This window comes from Marmota marmota, unplaced genomic scaffold (genome assembly GCF_001458135.2).
Source record: "Marmota marmota marmota unplaced genomic scaffold, marMar, whole genome shotgun sequence".
NCBI classification, from domain to species: Eukaryota; Metazoa; Chordata; class Mammalia; order Rodentia; family Sciuridae; genus Marmota; species Marmota marmota.
The window spans coordinates 16,782,560-16,791,894 of NW_026000082.1; the positions used below are offsets into that span (position 1 = coordinate 16,782,560).

Below are 9,335 nucleotides of genomic sequence, written 5' to 3' on the forward strand. Positions count from 1 at the left end.
TTCATGCCCAAGACTGGTTCTCATCATCTCCTTGGTCAGAAAAGAATTCCCTTTGCTCCAGGGAAATTTGTCTTCTGGGTGGAGCAGAGAGAGTGAGGATTAGGCCTGGAGATCATCTGGTTCAATCTCCAGGCAATTTATAGAAGAATAAAATGAGACACACGGCTTGGAAGAGATCTCAGGCTCCTTTCCTGAACATCCGGAAAGCACAGATTTTAAAAAAACGATTTCTTCATCTCTTCTCCCCCGTCTCTCTGCCCTTTTCTTCCGCCCTCCCTCTTGTTGCTGCTTTGTTTTGTTTTCCTGTTTCTCTATGAATAGGCCAACCATGTGCTGAATCTCTCTGGAGACACATTGAACTTGACATACCCTTGTGCTTGAAGAGTTCACACTTTGTTGGAGATGACAGTTTCATAAATGATAATGATAATATAAGGAGCAACTGCATGTCAAAATTGTGCTGGGAACTTTGAATGTATAACTTCTAACTGACATAATAATCCTGTGAGCATTATCCATTTTAGAGATGAGAAAACTGAGGCTCAGAGAAGCTGCCCTAGGCCACACAGCAAAATGTGTAGGAGACAGAACGAAAGCTCTGCTTCTAAACTCCACATTGTAAATAGATGCACGGCAGGATATAGTGTCTGGAGATAAGGCTTAGATCATTTCATGGAAGTCATGAAGGCCAGATTTGAACGTTTAGATCTTACCCTGTAGGTGACAGGGAATCAGTGTAGGGTTGAAGGTCAAGAAGTGACAAGATTAGCAATTGTGAGAATGTCATTCTCAGCAATAATGGAAGAAACTGAAGGCCAGAAGAGCAATTAGAAGGCTGAAGCAATAGTTCAGATAAGAGATAAGGGCAGAACTCCACTCCTGACACCTTGAGCATCTTCATTCTTAGCTCTTACCTAAGCAGATGGACTCACAAGAGCATGGAGTAGGCTGAACAATGACATCCAAAGATATCCAGACCTAATCCCTGGAACCTATCAATGTTACCACCCCACACACACTTTTATTTGGTACTGGGGATTGAACCCAGGGTCACTTAACCACTGAGCCACATCCCCAACCCTTTTTCATAATTTATTTAGAGGCAGGGTCTTGCTGAGTCACTTAGGGCCTCACTAAGTTACTGAGGTTGGCTTTGAACTCGTGATTCTTCCTCAGCCTGTCAAGCTGCTGGGATTACAGGCCCAGCAAATTGACATTTTAAATGAAAACATCTTTGCAGATGTTATGGTTGAGGATCCTGGATTACTGAGGGAGAGCACTACATGCAGTCACATGTACCCTGATGCCAGGGAGGCAGATGGACATGTGATAGACTCAAGAGAGGGAGGAAGTACGGACCATGGAGGCAGAGACCAGAGTGCTGTGGTCACAGCCAAGGAATGCAGCCCCCCCAAAGTCACAGATTTCTCCCCTGAAACCTCTAGAGGGACCGCAGCTCTGTCGACACCTTGATTTTGACCCAGAGAAACTGATTTTCAACTTCTAGTCTCCAGAACTGGGAGAAAATTATGTTCTGTTGTTTTAAGCCATCAAATGATGGTTGACTTTTTACAGTAGCAATAGAAACTAACACAGACCCTCACGGTGATCCCAGACTCGAATTCGTTCTTGGGTGATTGGCATCCCTCTCCCCCATTTGCAGGTAGGCGGGCCCACTCTGGAGTAGGCCTTGAAGAAAGGCCCTGTCCTGTGGCGCTCCTTGTACATGTCCAGAGGACGCCTCCGCTCCTGTCACTGCTCGAGCCTCCCCCTTGCCCTCTCGGCCACCTGGGCCTCTCCTGGCTCTATTTCTTTCATCTCTCCTCTTTACCACCTCCTTCTTATATTCATGTTTCTCTGCCTTTCTCCCCAGGGTCCCTCTGAGTCCTGGCTTCATCTTCTGCCTTCCTACCCCTTTCCTCCTCTCTCTCCCTCCGTCTCTCCTCTTTCTCCCTATTGTCTCTCACTCTCTCAGATGGATTTTCTCCCTCTCTGTCATTTGCTACCTACTTTCCTACCCCTCTCTGTCCCTCGCTCTGTTTCTCTGCAGTCTTCAGGTCTGAGTCTCTCTTGGCCCCTCTGGTTATCTTTCTCTCTTTATCTTCCTGCTTTATCCTGATGAATTTCTCTTTGTAGCTTCCTGTCTGTGTGCATCTCTTTTTCTTTTGGTCTGTGCCCTCTACTTGTCTATCTGGAGTGCTCCCTCCTGCTGTCCCCCGACCCCCCTACACACACAGGGTCCTCCAAACCTCAGCCTCAGGGGTGCCTGGGGACTTGCCTGGAATCACAGAGGACTCTGCGATTACATCTGCAGCCTCCACACCGTGCTTAAGAAAAGAATTCTTCTGTTTAGTCACGCACCTGTCCAACGCCGTGGGAGGACTGGCGAGGGAGGCAGCGACAAAGATTTTTCCTTGTTGCATTGTTCTTCTGGCTTTACCTAGAGGCTCCTAGACAGGTGCCTCTTAATATTCCAGCAATGCTGTCAGCTTTACCAAAGAGAAATCACTTTTCCTTGGCCAACCCCTCTGCAGAATTAATCTTTCCCCTTTAATGATGATCATCTGTGGCTGGCAGGGGTAGGAGTGTGAGCAGAGAAACAATTCTAGGTGGAGGTTTCCAAATAGGAAGCAGATCAGAGTTAAGTTTTCTTATTTGGAGGCAGGACAATGGCTAGGAAAGACAATGGTGAAGACTGGGGTCGTCTTGTTTCTCTTGGTTTTATCCAGCTCTCAGGACAATCCTGGTGCACAGAATAAATCTTGGTGCACTGGATGAAAACGTGAATGAGGGAGTGAAGGAGCTGAGAGTCTTCCTCGTGCCAAGTGTGTGTCTCACCAGACGAATGACTCTTGTCTGCAGAATGGCACACAGAGATGCCCAGGACACAAGTCCAGGGGAAGGAGGAAGTAAGATGCACACTGATGAGTGGAGTGGTCCTCTGTGCCCTGCAGGGCAGGACAGAGCAGCAGGGAGGGCCACGAGAAGGCTGCAGAGAGGAGGATCCATGAAGGAAGGAGCAGAACAGGGAAGGGAGGCCACAGGCCAAGAGGGAGAAGGTGTGGGGACTCGTCCCCTCTGGAGACTGTCCCTGTGCCAAGAAGGAGGTGTTCCTGACCCCTACCAGAGGGGGACTCCTCCCCAGATCAAGCTTTAGGCTCAGTTGGGGATTGGGTCAGACTTCACAAGAGCTTGAATCTGAAATGACCAGTCAAGGCTGGTGTTTCAGATGAGGAGGCTCAACTCACCCTGGTGCTGGCCACCTCGGTGGCCTCCTCCCAAGTCCACTCAAACCTGCCTTTCAGTGAGGCCTCTCATGACCACCCCGCTTAATGTTGCAGTCTGCTCCCTATCCCCAGCGCTGCCCATGCCCTGCTCTCTTTCTTTACTTCATCGTTGTTTTAATCACTGTGACCCAAAGACAACAACTTAGAGGCACAAAACCATTGTCTTGGTTTGGTTTTTAATCAGAGTATATCTTGAGCTTTTCAAAGAACTTGAACACACTAGATGATCAATAAATATGTATCGAGTGATGGAATGATAGATACAACCCATGGATTTTTTTTTCTTTTTTGCCTACAGTCTATAAACTGAGGACCATGGGGACATGGGCAGGCCTCCCTGAGGAGGGGTCACATAACCTAAGAGTGGACTGTGAAACTTGACAATCAAAGCCTTCACTAGACTATTCACAGTCTAGTAGCGAGCGTCCATCTTTAACTGTGCACTTCAGCTACCTGGGCCCTCAGTCCTTCTCTGTCCTATTTCAGGTCACGGGACAGGCCACACTTGGCCTCTGCCGACACTTGTCTCTCTTTCTCTACTCTTTTTGTTTTCATCCTTCAAGTCTGTTGTACGCCCACATCCACGAAACCTTTCACAATTTATCCATTTGGAATTTAATCTCCCTCTCCACGTCCACAGATTTCTGTGTCTGGATTAACGATGGCACTTGACAGAGCAGACAGCATGTTTTTAGAAGACGCTGAGGTTCATGTGTTTCCTCTGTCACTTTCAAGCCATGAGACTGTAGGTTAATTATGTAAACTCTCTGATTTTCAATTTTCTCATCTGTGAAATATGTGCGGTTTCGTGCTTTGACCTTGAAGAACTGTTCTGAGGATTGGTGACAGTAACTATGCAGCACTGAGTGAACTTTTCAAAAAATAGTAGTTGCTTTGGTGAAGATGACAGTGCCCCAGCCTGCTTGGTAACTGGGACATGTCAGTCTCTTCCTCTATACACTATAAAGTGTATCTGCTTAATTCTTTTTTATCTAGCCCCAATCTCTTTCACCTTTTATAGCAATGTACACAACAGCTATGTGAATGAATGCTTGAGTGAATGAATGCATGAAAATGGGCAGTGCATACCCAAATCCTTGTCACTTGTTGAAGAGCTCAGTGAAAGGGGATGCTGGGATGATTGACACCCTTTATGTCAAAACAATCTGGACAGAAGTCACCAGATCAGTCTGAGTTTCCAACTATCCCAGCCAAACCCTCTGGCTTTATTGCTTGAGGCTCCTGATGCCACTGGCCCTGCGTGGCTGGCCATTCTCTGCCATCTGTGAGAAACAGACCAATGACCTCCATAAGACTCTGAGGATAGTGATTTTCAATTTACAGACTATCCTGAGATTTTTGCGGACAATGAAGAGTTGGGAATTTTAACCCCAATTTTTTTCTCTCTTAATACTGCAATATATTTAAGAGACCCTGCCAAGAGAATTATTGCCTCTCCTTGCCTGGATCTTAAATCTTTGTTCAAAGACAGCTTGTTTTAATTGAAAATGTTCAATCAATCTTTGCCTTCCTTCCCACTGATGTCCCATTCTTTGACTCAAATGGGGCCATTGTAGTAAATAACCTAGAGTGAGGCTTTAGAATTTGAAGAACAGGTAAGAGATGGGAGCAGGGACAGGAAAGAGGGCTGCCCCAGACGATGGTCACATTTAAGGCACTTAATGTGGCCCTTGTGTCTTTTAAACACAGCTTGTCAAAATCATCAGCACCTTACAGTGGAACTTTTTATCGGAACGGCCCAACTCCCTTCCCTTTGGGAAGTTCAAGAGGATTGATTGACAAGGATTCATCTGTGGTTGTTTCCAGACTGACTCTCAGTGGGGAGCGATCAGGTGTCTCTCCCCAATTCATTCATTCAGTCAGCCTCGTGTTGGGTACAGCCACCTGCTCATCCTGATAACCCCGTGAGGTGGGCATTATTATTCACATTTTATAGACAAGGAAACTGAGGCTCAGGGAGATGGATTAGCTTATACAAGCTCCCATAGTGTTCTAGCTCTGTAGTTCTGTGTTAGAAATCCTGCCCTAAACTTATGGCAAAACAACAACAACAGCAGCAGCTATTCTTTCATGTTCTCGGTGGGTCAGAAATTTGTGAAGGCTTCATGGGGTGGTTGCAGCATGGAGCCTGATGCAGTTATAGCCAGACAATGGTTGAGCAGGGGCAGCAGAGTGCTAGAGGAGCCAGGGGCTGACTGGGGACCTCTCCTCTCTCTCTTCATATCATCTCAGGGCCTTGAGGCAGACTCCTTGCAAGGAGGCACAGGACTCCAGCTCGAGAATTCCAGCAAGCAGGGTACAAGTCACCTTGCCTTTTCCGACCTTGTCTCAGAAGTCCCACAAGGTCACTTCTCCCAGTTCTGCCATTCATTTGATTAGAGTTACAAGTTCATGCAAATCCAAGGGGAAGGGATTTAGACCATGGCTCTCAGTGGAGGGGGTATCAAGGTCATACAAGATAATCACACGTGAGAAAGAAGATGTTTTTGCAGATGTCTTTGGAAAATGCAATCTGCCGTGCACAGCATGTGGCAGAGCCAGGATTTGGATTAGACATGTCTGCTTCCAAAACTTCTGTGACTTTTTAGCTCAGTCCACAGGGACCTCTGCTTTCCTCTGTGCCCTGTAGCTCTTACTGTCAGCACACACATCCATAATTTGGCCTCCTCCAGCTAACCAGAGACTGGCTGAGCTAAAGCAGCCAGCTTGTGTCTGCAGGCCCTGGATGTGAGACTGCCTCCTGGGTCTGCTGGTCAGAGAGGCCACACCCAGAGCCAGCTTGTAGACTTTTAAAAGAAGGGGACAGAGAAGGTCAGCCATATCCAGAGGAAGAAAGCAGGTGGCAGCCTCAGAGCACAGCAAGCCTGCGCACCGGTGCCTCTCACTGTCACAAACAACTTGTCTGGTGTTTTTCCTTCTCCCACCGGGGGCTGACCTGGGATGACTCAGGCTGTGACAGAAAAGGTGCCTTCCTGTCAGGAAAGAGCTCAGGGCAGTGGACAACTGGCAGCTCTGGAGTCAAACGTGCCTGGATTTGGGTCCCAGCTCTACCACCACCAGTTTCTTAGCAAAGGAAGATAAAATTACCATCGTCACCAGATTGTTTTGAAGATTAAAATGCTTGTGTTAGCTGAGCACCCAGCACAGTGCCAGGCATATAGCAGGTGCTTTATAAATGCTCATCTTCATGTCTCAGGCTATGTCCAACTGTAGCTGGGGACTTCCTGAAGAAGGCAGTGAGAACTCACTTGGCTGCATCTCAAATGCAAGTACATCTCATGGCCCTAGAGGGAGTGTGGCCCAGGAGCCCAGCCAGGCCCCCACAGCACCAAAGGCAGGCCTGCATAACTGCCCTGACATCTGCATCTTTTCTTCTCACAGCATTTGTCCTCTCCATGGAGATCTACAAGAACCTTCCCACCTAAAGTTCCTGGCACAGTGCAGGCTTCCCAAAATGCTGTGTGGAGGCATGGGTAGGCAGTAGTGGAAACTGTTTCAGCCCTATGCACATTTTCTCTTCACTTGGAAAGGCCTTCTTCAGCTGTCCTGCCTTAATAATCCAGTGGAGAACAGTCCTTCTCCAGGGACCTCCTAGGACCAATCTCAGGTCCTGTTCCTCTGTACATCACCATGCATGCCCCACCGCGTTCTCCCAAGTCAGGGGTGTGAGTCTCGTCATCGCAGTAGACTCAGGTTCTCAACCATGTATCAGGCAAGGGACCCCAACATGAACCTGAAATGGTGCAGATCCTGGAGGTGCTCTTGGGAGGCAGTTTGAGAAGATGCCCAGGTTCAAACCCCAGCTCTAGAACTTATAAGATGCCTTTGGGGCCATCCCCCACCCTCTCTGAACAGTGAGAATAAGAACAGATCTGCCTTATGGGGCTGTTGTGAGGATTAAGTGAATCAGTATACATAAGGCACTTAAAAGATTGCCGAGCACATATTAAACATTATATGAATATTAGCCATTATTTATACATTCAATAAATATATATTTCACCTGCTGCCAGGCAAGTTTGTGGGTGATCAGATAGGACAGATATGGCCTTTGCCACAGAGCTAGCAGGCCATGGGGGGCTACCGAAAAGAGACAGTGAAAATACAATGTGATAAGTGGTCAGGTTGGTGAAGAACTGGGAGATAGGCTGTGGGGACACAGAAGGTACCTCTCTCCTAGCAGGGGCACCAAGGAAGACTTATCCAGGGAAATGACAACTGAAGTGAGGTGTGGGGGCTGAGGCCAAGCTGGCCCTGTAGGTCATGCAACCGGGGCAGTGGTCCTGGAGATGCAGGGTACAGGCAAAAGAAGTTCAGTACTGCAGCACCGAGGTGGGAGGCAGGAGGTGGGAGGCAGGAGGGGTGAGCACAAAGCTCAGAAAATGACCAGGGACTCCCACCATGGACAGCCTGATAAATCAGGTCAGAAATTTGGGCCTTAAGGGCACCTGAGAGCTACTAAAGGGTTTTACCCAGCTGAGTAGCACTGTGAGATGTCATTTTAGAAAGCCCACTGGCTACACAGAATAAAGTGTCCTAGAGGGGGCATCCTGTAGCAGGAGGCCCACAAGGACAGACAACAGCAATTCAGGAAAAAGGTGATATCAGACTATTCTGGGGGATGGAGAGAAGTAGACAAATTCAAAAGAGAGGAGGCCTCCTGGGGAAGGATGGGGAAGGTGTGGCTGTGTGGGGCTGTGGGCCAAGGGACAGGAACGGCTAAGGTTCAGTGGTAAACGCCTAATTCCCTCACTAGGAGATAAGTGACAGATGCTTTTGATGCAATCTGTTCTGAACCATGACAGTGTGGGGAAAGGGTGCCACTGGGTCCTGGGAGGGGAGAGAAGAGTATCCTAGAAGGCTCTACCAGGGAGCGATCACTTAACTGGAGAGTTGATGAACACACACTAGGCAAAAAAGAGAAGCACTTCAAGCCAAGGAAATAGCATGTATGAGAACCCAGAGATGCAAGAGAGGATGCGCAGGGCAGATACTCTGCTGTTGAAGAGGTGATTGTTGTACTGATTCCTACTAGTGGGTTAATGGTCAATATGAAATTGGCCCTTTCCGCTTCCCTGGGGGGTTTGTGCTTTAATAAATTCGTCATAAATCCTTATCCTTGCATTTCAAGATGGAATGGGAATATCATTTAGAGTCAAAGGGTTTTACCATTGTACCTGAGATTACTAAAGCAGATGACTGACTAATCCCTGAAGGTCAGGTAAACTCTGATCTAAAAGTAATAAAAGTTCTCTTGCCCTTGGGCCTCGCTCATCTGGCTTCATCCTGAGACACTTGAAATCAGACCAGGGAAGCCTAGTGAATTCAAAAGGGCTGCTGTTCATTGCCGCAGCCCGGCTGGCTGGGCAAAATAACCGGGGGGTGACGAATAACTTGTGTACGTGGATACAGCAAGAGTGGAAGCCGTTTATTGCAGGACAGGAGCAGTATTTATACATTCCACACAGCTTATCTAATTAGCATAAACTAGATACATCAGTCAACCAATAAGGAATCTCCACACTTAATGGCTCGCTTTTGTTACTTTTCAAACCACTCCCTCTGGCATTTTGCCAGGCACCATCCAGACTTGTTTATGAACTCTAACATTCCCCTGGCAAAATGCCAGGTGTTATTTTGACTTGTTTACAGACTCTAACATTTCCCCCTTTTGTTTAATTTAAATAACGACCATAGTGGTTTTTACAGAAACACCATAAATAACCTGCTACAAACAGAAAGGGAGGATACAAAATGCCACAATACCAAGCCAATTGATGGCTCCATGCAAGAAGCCCTTGGAAAAATTATACCAGCAATGACACTGTTAGCAAAGATACCGAGTTACAATTTGTTATAGATTACAGTTTGTTGTCTCAGTCCAGGTAAAGCAGTGTCTCAATAGATTAACTCACAGTCCAGGTAAATCACAGTCCAGGTAAGTTCTGCAGACAGCTTGCCTAAATTACAGTCCAGGTAAGTCCTGCAGGTAGCTAGCTTAAATCATAGTCCAGGTAAGTTCTGCAG

The 9,335-nt window shown here is 47.3% G+C and overlaps 1 protein-coding gene across 1 annotated transcript in view; it reads left to right on the plus strand.

Moving 5' to 3' along the window:
* Nucleotides 1–9,335, plus strand: part of Agbl4 (AGBL carboxypeptidase 4) — a 1,414,634-nt gene that overhangs the window by 1,395,678 nt on the left and 9,621 nt on the right. The gene's annotated exons all lie outside the window — the stretch shown is intronic.